We start from the raw sequence: 13,584 nt of genomic DNA on the forward strand, positions 1-13,584 counted from the left end.
AGTGAAAAATTTAGGTCTAAATTAAACAGTAGTAACCTGTGATAGCATCTGAGAGTTTTGTGTTTTTTATACCCTGCTTATCTGTCCAGGTCAGTATACAATATGTTTCCATTTTATTTAAAAAAAAAAAAAAAAAAAAAAAAAAGAGGTATGTGTGATAATAAGTGATTATTTCTTTGCTGAAAGAAGAGGAAACTCACTGCCTTGATACCTCTGAGACCTGTTTTCCAGTGTTCTTGGTTAGAATCAAATATTAGAAGGAAAATCAAATAGTCACTATCACATGGGTCTAAGAATATTCCTTTGCAAGCTTTGTTAAAGAAATCTAGCTATGCAAAACTAGTGCAGCAGTTTGTTACATGTTTTTCCTTGGTTAGTCATGGCATTCCTAACTGTTTGTTTTAATATACTGGAATCATGTTTAACTGGAATGTTTTAATGCCTGGTTGTGTATTCATTCATTCACATCCATGGTCTCACTGCATGTCAGTAAAGCACATGCCTACGTGTTAAATAATCAGGCTCTCAAATTGTACATAAATTATATATTTTTTTCAACATTATGTTGGTAACTGTTGTTTCAAGGGTTCTTAATTTTGAAAGAAATTGAATATTGGAATATATAATTTTTGACTTCCTTTATATTGAAAGTCTGAAAAGGAAAGTTAATTGTAGTAACAATATTGCCCATGTATTGAAGTATGTGCAGCATTCTTTTATATGGTTGAAAATGTTTTATGTTCTATTATTTCATTTTAAACATTGCTGGTTTTAGTGTTGCTAAATACATCAGTAATCGTAATCTTGTTAAAATTACTTTTTTAAAAAAGTAATTTTTATTTACTTTTTTTTAAAAAAAGCAATTTTAACTAAGCACTAGCTAAAGAACCTGAAATAATCAGTTCATAATCTACTGATTATGTTCTTATGAAGCGTGTATCTTTGTCATATTGAAGCATGGTGTATGATACCATGGAATTTTTGGCTCATACTAAGTGTCCTGATACTATCAGTTGCACTACTGATTTGCCAAAAGAAGTAATAGAAAGTAATATATGGTTCTTCCTCCTGAAGCTGGTGAACTGTTTTGGGGGGTTTAGCTTAGTATATTAATTATCTGTTACTTGAACAAATCTGTCTTCATACGAATTGTGAAAATGCATGAGTGAAAGACTTAAATACATCATCAACCACTTACCGTAGGGTGTGTACTTCTTTGTCTTTCCATAATTTCACTTTTTGTCCATTTCAGTACTACTTTTATATTTTTTATTTCCCTGTATGCTCATACAAAAGAAGTCTCAAATCTGAAGTAGCAAAGTGCAGCCTAGCATGCATTAGTTGGCTGTCCAGAAAAAAAGTATCCTGAACAACAGAATTACCACTATAAGTGCGATATGGAGAGTCACTAATCCCTTTTATTTTTAAACTACTCTGCTGTTCTGTGTTCTGATCAAAGTTAGTTCTCTGTAACAGTGGCAAAATCCCTAGACTCTGAAACAGTCCACTGGTGGAGCTTGATCAGTGCTCATTTAGGTAGATCACCGTAAAAGTGGTAATCATAGAATAATGTTGCATGTAGTACTATGATAAGGATTCAAAAGGCTGAATGGAAGAGTTTTTTTGTTTGGTTTGGTTTAAGTCTTAAATCCTAGAAGTGGGGGATGTGGAATAAACTGGAGTTGCATAGGTGTTTGGGAAAAATTAAACACGGAACCATAGCTAATAGTTCTAACTATAGTTGCATAGCATTATATTAGGGTCAACTCCCCTCCAGGAAGGGCGGGGTAAGTGACTTGGTTACCCCCACATGGTCAGCTGAACTGGTGACAGCTGCTAGCAAGAGACCTGGAAGCCAGCAACAGAATCCGACTTTGGCCTGTGCAGAGGAAAGCATGGTTTACTGGTGACCAGCACAATGAAGTGTGTCTAAACTGGCTTATCGGTAACAATTTAAAAAGGTACAGGCTACTGAAGATCAGTTAGAGGAGAAAAAAGAAAATAGCTAAGGTCTGGAAAACTTGCCTGGGAAGGACAGGAAAAAATGGAAGTCAGTTGGCTGAAAGGAGAGAAGATTGGATGAAGGGGGTAACAGAAGCCATCAGTCATCTAAAGGCTGTTAAAGTCTGTGGTGAAAGGATTAGAGACTACAAGTACAAACTGTAGTGCAAGAAAGAGGTAAAAATCAGACTGCGTTAGGAAACGTCTTTCTGAGAGTGAAGAGAGTCAAGTGGCTGAACAGACTGTTCTGAGAGGTGAGCAGTGTATGTTATATAGGGGAGTTAGGAATAGGTTAATTGTCAGGAGCTCTTGTGGCCAGTTCTGCCAGCAGCAAGGCACAAGCTTTCCAGCTCTACTTTTTTTCTGCCCTGTGAACTCTGTTGCATGCTTTTTGGTTATTTGTTCCATTGTTTGCAAAGAAAAAAATATGTTAGGGGTGGTTATTCCTCAGTGGACTTTGCTCTCTTGATGCAGGTACCAGTGTGGCCAGCACTGACTGTGCTTGTAGATGTCCGTGCGGGCATCTTTTGGAGAACTTTACTTCATATTGACAAGGAAGGCTGACAGCAACAGGTAGAGCTGCTGATGTGCTACAGCTATGGGCATGCTGCAGTTGTTCAGAGGTGTACTACTGTCCTGAGGAGTTGCACTAGCATTCATTGAGGTCTGGCATCTACTGAAATAAAAACACCCAGCTCCCAGCTCCCTCTGTGCCACCGTGAGGGCTGCTTCAGCATCCCTGAGTGCACCTGGGCCATGCGGTGGGGGTTTGTCAGCAATTCCAGAGCCAGCTGTGAGCAGGCACACCATGTCCCAGCTGGGCTCACAGCAGGCATCTCGCTAAGCAGCCGTCAGCTTTGCTTGGCAGGCACGTTTGCTAACTCATCATGAAAGGAGCTGACGCTGGCATGACCACACTGCTGCTTCCCAGGTGACGGCTGTGGGAGCCTTACTGCGGTTTCAGGTGTAAGCGGATAGGAGCAGGTTACAATCTTTGTGTAAATCAGATGAGAGGATTCAGATTTGTATGGGCTTTCAATACACCTGGCTCTCGCTGCATGGTTGGTGAGGGGCTGTCCTGAAAAATTTCCTGCAGATACCTTGTCATGAAAACCAACACGCTGCTGTGTGTAAAGAGGACAGGGCTGGTAGGCCTGGAGCACTGCAGAGCCCCAGGCAGCAGCTGTTCCTCCCAGAGGCATTTTCATGGACAGGTCTCAGGAAGGGACACGAGGGGCCATGCTCGGGCTTTGTGGCGGTCACTGGGACAGGTTGCAGATGTGCCCGGCACTGCCATGAAGTGACCAAAGCCGTGAGGTGGCTGCAGGGCCTAGATCGCCCTGGCACCTCCCCACCTGTGTCAGCAGTGCTGGCACAGTACCCCTCACCTGGCCCTAAGGAGAGCCTTGTTTTTTTCCCAAATATCGCGTGTGGGTGCTGTCAGCTGTGTTCCTCACAGGCACAGCACAACTCGTACCACCGCTGTGTTTCTGCCTGGCTGTGCAGCACCACAGGGCTCCTGTGGCTCCATAAAGCCAGTGCTGCTGTGCCCTATATCCAACCTGCTGGATGCGAGGAGGCTGTGTCTGGAAATACCAAACATCACAAGGTTGTATCACGTATATGCCAAGGAAACGTCTTTTGGGGGTACATAGTAGACAAAGGTGGGTTTTTCTTTCCTCATGTGGAAAACAACTTCCCTGTTTTCCAGCCATTGATTTGTCACCAAAATACTCTCAAATGCAATGATTCAATTCACCTGCTTGCTTCTGTTCTCTTCTGTGCCAGAGTCCTTTTGGTGGAGCTGCTAGAACATTTTCATTACTGGGAAATTTCAGAAGAAAAAGCCAGCAGACTGCAGACAGAGCTTGCAAGAAGGGCAGCTGGCTCTGCCTGCTGAGCAGCTCTGCTGTGGCTGCCTTTACATCGCTTAAAAACATGATGTACCTCGTTTTGTTTTCAGGGCTTTTATAAAGTGTAGGGGAAAAAAATCTCCCATTGAGTTCTCAATGGGACGCCTTCTTCATAGTTTCAGTTTCCCTCCCCCAAAAACCAAAACCACACCTTTTAGGTTAATCAAGCACTGTCCTTAGAGGAGTGATGCATGAAGGTGTGTGATTTGCGTTTGATTTATCTCATCTCTTAAAAGAGATGAGATTTGAAACCCACAGCAGCACAGAAAGGTCAGTATTTTCTTATTGTTTTGTTGTGGCTTAAAGATGTGTTATAGCCTCATATTGTCCTCTGCTGAGTTACAAAATTCCTGTTATAAGGTTCCCATAAGTACACCTACCTTTTGTAGCTCTGTTTTTGCAGTTACTAGCCTGAATGGAAATATGTCGATGTGAAAAAAAATACGTATCATTTAAGATAGTGCATCGTTTGTTCTGACAGGATGTGTAAGTGCAGTTATGTGAAAGTAGACCTTAAAAATCACTTTTTCTTTTTCTTTTTCCTTTTTTTTTTTTTTTTGTCCTTTTATGGTCAAGCATTCTGTGGCAAGAGCTTGAAGTGTCATGTTGGATTATGTGTCTTCCAGTAATGTTTTCTCAGAACAATTACAGCTTGCAACGTTTTTCCTTCTCCTCTATGACAAGCTCAATTTTTATCAGCCATAGTCCTTCAAGCTGCTCTCTTAAATCCCTGGCAAAGTAGCACAGGGAGCATTCAACATTTATAGCCTCACATGAATATAATATCTAAAAGCCGTACAGCAGTATGGAGATGAGAGGGAAGAGGAGCTAAATCACGCCCAGACTGCTGCGAGAAGCTCAGTGCCTGCCTGGCGCGCAGGCACGCTGGCGAGCTGGGCTGATGGGCTGATCTGGCAGCCGCAGACACCTCCAGGGCTGCAGCAAGGTTTGTGGCCACCGTGGTAGCCTCTGCTGGGAAAGCTGTGGTCCGCTTCGGGTATCCCTGTGAAGCAGAAGTTACATCTGAATTTATGAAATACCTTTCTGAGGTTTCAGGCGGCCTGGCAAGGCGTGATAGAGCTGGAAGATTCTCAAATTGTTGTGCTTTCCAGAGGCTTCAAGTGTGGGTACCTTCGTTTTATGTCATCCAAAAAGGAGACACTTCCAAACTGGCGGCTGCGGATGCAAAAGGAATTACACGCTAAATTGTCGTGAGGATTCTGAGTCACAAAGACACAGGTATTATTTTTATTTAAATCACCCTGTTTTGAGTATTGACTGAAGTTGTTTCTCACTAGATGGTTGCCTCAGACAAGACCAGAGTCAGAGGTGCTGGGCTGGGTGGTAAGAATTAAAAGGCATGAGAAATTCCCCCTGGGACAGGGAAGCACTTACAGGGCACATCAAAGGGGGAATTTTCAAGTATTTAGGTCAGCGGACTTTTCCAGTCTCAGAGAAAAAATCCACAGTGGTTATAGGAGTGGTGGCTCCCTGAGCACCCCTGGCCGGCCTGCCTGGGCTGTAGCACAGCTTTTTCAGGGGCTGGGCTTCGCCATCATCATTTCCCAAAGGGGCTGTGGTCATCTTCATTTATTTTTATTTTTTTTTGTTCATTCCTTGGTACATGTGAAAAAGCAAGGTCAGATTGTGACATTGCTGGATTGAATGAAGAACTACCAAGAAAGGGGTCTTTCTGCTTCTTTTTGAGTTTCATTTGCAATTCGCACGTAGGTTTTCAGGCTTCTGCTAAAAATTGGAAAAATACTTTCATTTAACCCAGGGAAGAGAGAACAGAATGGGAAAAAAAGAGTTCAAGGAGATCAATGATCATCTGTTTAAATGCAGTGCACGAGGTGTGCATTATTCAAGCAATATATTTCTTGGAAAAAAAATAAGGCAATACTGGTATTTCTGGACCTGAGCCCAGGAAGAAAGCCATTTGTAATGAAATACCTCTGAAAAAAAAAAAAATAATAAAAAAAGATGCTTTGTAGTATCAGAGCTCTTCTGTTGTTTTGGATTACTTTTCAAGAGGGACTTAATCAGTTTAGCACTCCTGACTTGCTCAGCCATCCACCTTTTCACCTCTATTTTGTGGGGTAAGAACTGGCGATTTGTGCAGATGCAGAATGGCACTGCCTGGCCTGACTGCTCCATACAGAGCAGTCTGAAACAGAAGAGATTGGATTATTCTAGGTTAAAGTAATGAAATGATGTGCAGTAAAGAGTGCTTTTCTGTTGTTCAGGTTTTCTTTCAATCTGAGAGTATTGCGAAGTGATAATTTTCAGTGTCAAATCATACTGCCAGTTTCATGGTGTTCAGTATTATGGTGCATAGCAGCCCTGGAATAGCTGTATGGTTTGGCCTTATCATCTGACATTTGAAAAATGAGGCATTTCTAATGGTTTCAGGTAAATATCTATCTCTATGCTGCCTAGTTTTGGAATACTGTTTCCTGATGGTTTTACTTTCCCCAGAGTCTGGTCAGCAGGATGTGTTTATGTAGGTGGCAGGTGGCATGAAAGGAATTACTCTGCGGACTGCTTGCTCCAGACCTCCTACTTCATTCCCATGACTTCTCTTTTACCTTGAATTCTGACAACTTCACTGTGAAAACCTGTTCTCATTGAGCCAAATAGAAATGCTGCTAGGCCCTTTGAGGAGCTTTGCTTTTCATTTATGAGAATATGGAGAGTTTGTAGAGCCTACGTGACTTTCAGCTCAAGCTTTCCGGAGATATTTAATCAGATGGTATTTTAGAGGTACCATGAAAAATAGGTTGTTCCTTTTCAACTTGAAGTGATGGGACAGGCTTGGGAGTTCACAGATACTTTTGTTGAAAGCATGGCATTGATGAACTGATACCTTCTACTCTTAACACCTGTGTGTCACCCAAGCAGTAGTAGAGGTAGTGCTGTGTGTGTTGGGATCGTGTGGCAAGGCTGGCGGTGACCTCTGCGAGACCAGTGCGGTGTAATGCTGCAGGAACACTGGGAAGGAAAACAGACTCACAAGTATTCATGCAGGTGCCTGTAAAAGGTTGCTAGAAGGAAAAACTGCAGTGTCTCTGTCAGATTTCTGATGGAAGGAGTCCTTTATTGATGAGGATTCAGGTCAGTGGGCATCCCTCAGGTCCCAGCCCGAAGCGAGGTGCAGCAGCCCCTATGAGCAGGTAGGAGGGCAAGCTTCCCCTGCCTCCCACCCAGCTCAGCCTTGTTCAGCGAACCATCTCGACACCTTTCATCCATTTCTCAGACGTCGCTTTTTGAGCAACCTTCCCTTGCAAAGAATGTAGCAGTTTCAGGGCCTGTCAGGGCCTTCAGATTCTTCTTATTATTATTCTTTCCAGTGGAAAAGGGGATTTTGCTAGGTGCAGGCTAGCCTTTAGTGAGGTGCCCCACTCCATTTGTAACATTTTTTTGGCATTGAATATTCAGTAAATGACTGCTGCTTTAGTGCAAAGTGCAGGACAGAGGCTTTGCATTTAACATGTGATATATCTCCCTTATTAAAAGGCTTTTAAAGTATCTGTAAAAAACAAAACAAAACAAGCCTCTTAGAAGAAGTTGGGGAGTGTTATCTAAATGCCTCCTAATTAGCTGCACCATTAAAGAAATAGATTCCCCCTTAAAGAAATGAAGGTAAAATGTGGAGAAAAGAGGTAAATAGAGGCATCACTGATTTCTTTTCCTTCAAAAAGATACATATATTTTTGGTAAACAAAGTTGTGGAACATACTTTTTAATGTTTTGAAAAAGAGGATAAACACTGAGGCTAACCAGCCAGTAGGAGTTTATTCATATTTAATCACATATAATGAGGTGGTTAAATTGCTGGAGCTATGTCTAGAATTACTATTTATATTACCAAACATGTTCTGGGGTCCAGAATCCTCTTAAAGTTTTATCTAATTTGTGAGAACTGTGGAGCAGAGAGGAAATAGTGGAGGTGGAGACCTTATTTCCATCCCAATCTTTCTATGGAGAGTTATTTAATGACATGCAGTTCTCAATTTTGTCTTCATTTTGTTTCAAGTGCAAACTTACCAGAATTTCTCAGTCTCCACAGGGGCAGGAGTAGCAGCATTGTGCAGCCCGGGGTTTGGGCTCCCAGGGGAGTGCTCCCATTGCTGCTCTGAGCCCTTTTCCCACTGGTTTGCAGAGAATGGTAACTCCCCACTTGGTTCTGCAGTCACTGTGGGTGCCAGCCTCTTTGCCTCTGGTGTTTTCTGCTTGTGTGGAGGGGGGCAAGGTGCCACAAGGCTTGGTTTTGAGCAAACCCATACTTGAGAGACGGTACTAGAGCAGAAAGGAGCCTGCTAATGAAAAAAGTGATAAAATAGTGTTTTTTCAGGAGTGCTCATAGCCTGGCATGTCTTCAGCATGTGTCATTAAACTGCTCACCAGCCTGGTATCTCCTGATGCTCTGCTTGCTGAGGGAAGTGTCGGGCAACCAAGGAGAAACTTGGCCTTGTCCTGTGAGAGCCTTGGAGACCTTGCTGTGTCTGCTCAGAGTTCAACAGGCTGTTAGCCTGGGAATCTGGGTGTTTGGGGCTCCATGGGAATTAGTGTTCCACCTGCCTTTTAAATTGCATTGTTACATCGCCTGCAGTGCTATTTATTGCTAATGTCTATGCTTTTAGTTCACTGGGGGAAAAAAAAATGAAGTTTTTGCTTGTTAACATATTTTTGATAAACAGATAACAGTTTATCTGTTTAAGAAATTGCAAAATTTTCTTCTGAGATATATATATATATATATATATATATATATATTGCATTTGCTTTTAGCAGTAGGAGCTCTCAGCTGCACTGTGTTCTTAATAGCCAGGCTGCTTGCACAAGAAGCAGTCCCTGCTCTTAAGTGCTGCAAGTTGAAACAGAGAGGAAAGCACCGAGAGGTGAAATGGCCATTTCAAGGTTATCCAGGAGGTCACTGGCCAAGGCCAAATTGGAGCTCAGCTCAGGTCCAGAAAGCATAGTCATGCCTGCCTTCTGCTGCTAAACAGCATTTAGCAGACCCCCCTGTGTGACTGGATGCATCCCTCTCACCAAACAGCTAAATGCAGGTCAGCAGCCTGCACAGCAGAAAGGCAAGAACGACGCTGGTTTTGGCTGGATGGCTTTATGAGCTGCTAGACATGTCTGTTTTCTCCATGCTGTACTGAGTACTGACAAATGCCTTTCTGATTTTGCTCCATAAAGGGAAAGCACTTCATGTGTAGTAGCTTGGGTGCAGGAGGCTGACAGTGAGCACAGGAGCTCAGAAGAAAATACAAAGGGCTGCAATGATAGCTGAGCTCTGCAATATCTCTCTTTTGTATTTTTCTCTTAAATTCCAATTCCTATTACCTAATAGCTGCCATGGCTAAATAAAGGATAGGGGCTGAGAAACATCCCAATCTTCAAACAGAGACTGAACGTACAAGGGGCACCCTTATTAATCTCAAGTGCAAACAGCATGTGACCCCTTGTACAACATGCAGAGATTAAATGAAGGGTGCTCAGCTTTACTGTACCCTAAAAATTTATCAGGCTATGTTTGTCATAAGCAGACCAGATTAAGAAGAATAAACTGGTTCTTTTAGCAACATTTAATGCATATTTTTGTTTTCCTGCCTTGGTCTGATTTTGCTTAGAGATATTCCCTGCAAGCTCTCAGTGAGAAATCTACTAATTTTGGCACAAAGTCACCCGAAGCCCACAGGCAAGTCGGTCTGTCATCCGCTGAGTCAAATCCTATGTGTCAAACTGAGTTACGAGGCAACTCAGCATCTTCTCTCCAGTTCTAGCCTTGAGTTTTTTTTTCTCTATATCCTAAAGTGAAACCATGTGCGTACAAAAGCAGTTTTTCTAAGACTGTGCTCTCAGTTTCCTTAGTTCTACTACTACTAGCACAACATCTACCACATAGCTAATACTGATCTGTTCCCACCTCATTTCTCTATTTTCTGCATTTAACTTTTAAAACTAGTATCCAGCTTTAATTCTGATGCACAAGCCTATATACATGTAGTAAGCCTGTAACCAAGCCACATTAAAAATGCCAACGTGCATCATGTTGTACCTGCAGCAGTCTCTAAGAATTAGTGCATTCCCTTCCCGACACGCAGCCGTGCCAGCACAGCAGTGCCCTCTCTCACACTCATTTGCATCACAGTTCAGTGCCTGTCCTGTCTGCCTCTGCACGCTTCCAGCATCAGGAAAAGAGCATAAAGCAAATTAGGACAAATTTTACAGGTTGAAGTATTCAAAATGAAACAGGGAACAATGGACAATACTAAAAAGAATGCAACAGAAATATTGCTGAAATGTACAAAGAGATGCTCTTTTTCACATAACAATTTATTAAAATATTTCACAGTAGTGTTGCATGTTGTATAGTGAAATAAGAACTAAATTAAGAAATGGAAAAATAAGAACTAAATTAAGAAATGAGTGAAATAGGAACTAAACCAGGGTGCACTTCGTTGGAGTTACTGCTCAGAAGAAACATTCCTATTCCTTGCTGCCTAAGGGCAGAAATCCAGTTGTTCCCCAACAGCCTATGGAAGAAGTAGGCATTTCCCAGGGATTTTCAGCTGAGATGTTCTCAGAGTGCCACAGGAAGTCTTCTTGTCACTGCACCTGTTCAGAGCCAGCTCCAGGAAGGACTCTCCCAACCCTCCATGTGCTTTCCGCAGTGGTGTCCTGGCTGCTTCAGAAACTTCAGCCCGCAGTTCATCTTGTGTGTTTGACAACTTTACTGCAGGATGGGAATAAGTATGCCCAAGAGGCTCTGCTCCTTCTCTGCTGACTGTAAAGGGAGCCATGACAACCAGCTCGGCAGCAGACATCTGGATTCAATTAGACGAATCCCAACTACCTGCTCGTCCAGAGAGATCTCCTTAGGGCCGTCAAAAAGGGTTGAAACTGCTCCTGCTCACTTGCTTTCTCTCCATTTTGGAGGGGGTTTATACAAACGTCATGCTGTTCTATTTAAAAAGGCATTCTTATCGTAGGAATGTGTCTGGACTAGAAGCATATTTTTTATTTATTCAGAATAATGAAAAACTGTTGGATGGGAATTTCTAATGGTATAGATTTGGTAGTTGTTCAGTCTGATGTGCAGCGATTGCCAGGTGACGTTTGGGGGTTTGGTTGCATGAATTTTTTATTATTTTTTTTTGTTAGCGTGACTGTCATCTGTAGTGTATTGTGTAATGTTTTCAACATTTTTTTCCCTTCTCTTCTGTCAGCTTTCTTTATTTCCATATCACATGCATTACCTACAGGTGTATAAATGATTGGAAATCTTAATAAGAGAGGATTAGACGTGAAATACTTTTGATCTCACAGCTGAAAGGGTATCTATAAAATATATATTAACTTTATTCATTTATTTGCAAAGTAATAAATCCTTACTTCTGAAAACAAACGTGTTTTACATCAGTTTGAGTACTGCAGTTCTTCAATTTCCATCTTTCAAAGGGAAGCAGGATTTCGGAAGTTGCAGATTGCCAGTCACTGTTCATTTTTAATCCCTTCTTTTTGTGTATGTGCAGCTGCTGAGAATCAGAAGTTTTTTTAGAAAGCTCACAAATATAGCTGCTTATTTGGATTAGGGATGGATGAACAGCTGAGCTGGAAATCGGAAGTATTATGCTAGTTTTGCTGAGCGAAACTCAAATGCAGCAGATTTTTGTTTCTTTACTCTCAGGAATTGCATTGTGTTCTTTTTAAGCTTCCTAGCAACTGCACAGCTTTGTTACACGTAATAATGTTATAATTATGTTTTAATATGAAATCTGTGATGCTGTCCTGACAGTGTCATGCAGACACAGTAGTGCAGAAACATGGGACTCAGTAGGCAGGATCCCTCTCTGGCTACCTCGATAAAATTCACTCTGACACAGAGCTGAACAGGATTTAAGGAAAGTCAAAGCTTTAACTTATAATTTCTCATAATAATTTTCTTAAATGATAATTTCTTTTAATAATTTTCATATAGTTGCTATCAGTTCCACTTGTTCTGTCCAGTGCATAGATACGGTGTTTCTCTGCACAACCCGGTCTGGATCAACAAAATCTTTCAGTCCATTTCAGATCTGTCAGGCACAAAGTGGAAGGAAATAGTCCACAGAGCTGTGGAAATCCTCCTGGCAGTTCAAGCTCCATCGGCAAAGAATACCCTTGTGAAGACTGCCTTGTGAATACTTCTCCACACTGAGCTCTGCTCGTGGTGTGGTGTATAGCAAGCGTAGTGTCACAGATCCACACTGCGATGGGTGAGAAAGAGAGGATCTTATTTTCCAGTCATAATATTGTCCTTGCAAAGTAGGAAAAATCTTGTTTTGAGCTCAGCTAATAGGTCATTTGCTACCCGAGAGCTGGGAGGAGTGAAGATGTTGGCAACTCCCCAGTGGGGAAGCTGCTCAGCCCCTGAGCAGGAGGGTGCTGCCATTGCGCCCAGCCTGGCAGCCCCACAGAGCTGGGCTCTGAGCCTCAGCATGGGAACTCGTGTTCATGGAGTTTCTCCACTGAATGCTTATTAGCAAAGAATTTGCTTTAAAACTACGTGAAGGCATAACAGTGAGGGGTTTGTGTGGTTTTAGTTTTGTCAGCTCCAGCAGTACTCATGGGAAGGGCTTTGGCACAGCCACCTGCATAGCTCAGCTCAGAGCCCCCCAGCAGGGTGGGCAGAGACACTGGGAAGCCTCTGGAGGTTTCACCAGCTCCCTTTTGGGCCTAGGGGATCTGTCGGTCCTTGCCTCTTCCAGCAGGCCGGTGAGGTGAGCAGGGGCTGATGCCTGATGCAGGGAGAAGTCTTGTGCCACATTGGGCCCAAAACTGAGGCAGACATCAGGAGCGTGAGGCTGCCTGCTGCCACGGCCATGTAGTTAATCATGAATCCTGACCTATGCTCTTGTGTACAGCAGCTGGTTTGTCGCACAGTGTAAGTGCCACGTTTACTTCACTGAGGAGTTTATGTATAGCTTGAGTTCTGTATACGTTAAGGTAACACGCAATCAATGGCTTATGCTCTGGCCTATTGCTCCGGTAGGGCACCGAACACTGTAAGGCACAGACCTCCACTGGCTGGTAAGCCCATCAGTAACATCAGCTTGCCTCTTTCTGTTTTATACTCTGATGTGTTTTACTGAAAGGTTTTTATAACAAAAATACTGTAGTAGTGTTTTTTTAGGTGAAAAATACATTCCTGAGCCCTTCATATACTGCTAACAATAAGACAACTCTCTCTTTTTTTTTTTTTTTTTTTTTTTTAACAGTTTATGAATCTGTTACTGTATTTTCACTGCTAGTGTGAAATACTGAGAATTTTTATATAAGCCAGTTTGATTTTCATTAAACTTTTGTATCCATGTATTTCAGAAAAAAGTCTTCACCACTTGATTCAGTATTTTTGCAGTTGCTGCTAAGCATTCAAAGCCACGCTGGTTCCTGAAAGAGGCAAGTTAGCTGTTGGGCCATTACCTCTGCTCCTTGCATTTGCTGAGTTGGGTGCTAGACCTCCTACTTGTGCTAAAACTGTCACTTTGCTGCGAAATTCCCACTGGTATGGCAGGGTGGAGCATGAACAGGGGACGAGTCTGGCAGCTCCAGCCCTGAATTGTGCTCTTTAGATGACGATGCCTGAAGAATTGTGGCAAATACAGCAGAAGAGGAAACG

The 13,584-nt window shown here is 42.4% G+C and overlaps 1 protein-coding gene across 1 annotated transcript in view; it reads left to right on the plus strand.

Annotated features, from left to right (window-relative positions):
* Nucleotides 1-4,842: 4,842 nt before the first annotated feature.
* RASSF3 (Ras association domain family member 3) overlaps nucleotides 4,843-13,584 on the plus strand; it is a 97,783-nt gene continuing 89,041 nt past the window's right edge. The window contains exon 1 of the mRNA XM_032205517.1: nucleotides 4,843-5,153. The gene's annotated coding sequence lies outside the window, so the exon portion shown is untranslated. The remainder of the gene's footprint in view (nucleotides 5,154-13,584) is intronic.

The sequence above is a fragment of the Aythya fuligula genome, chromosome 1 (assembly GCF_009819795.1).
Source record: "Aythya fuligula isolate bAytFul2 chromosome 1, bAytFul2.pri, whole genome shotgun sequence".
In the NCBI taxonomy this organism is placed as follows: domain Eukaryota; kingdom Metazoa; phylum Chordata; class Aves; order Anseriformes; family Anatidae; genus Aythya; species Aythya fuligula.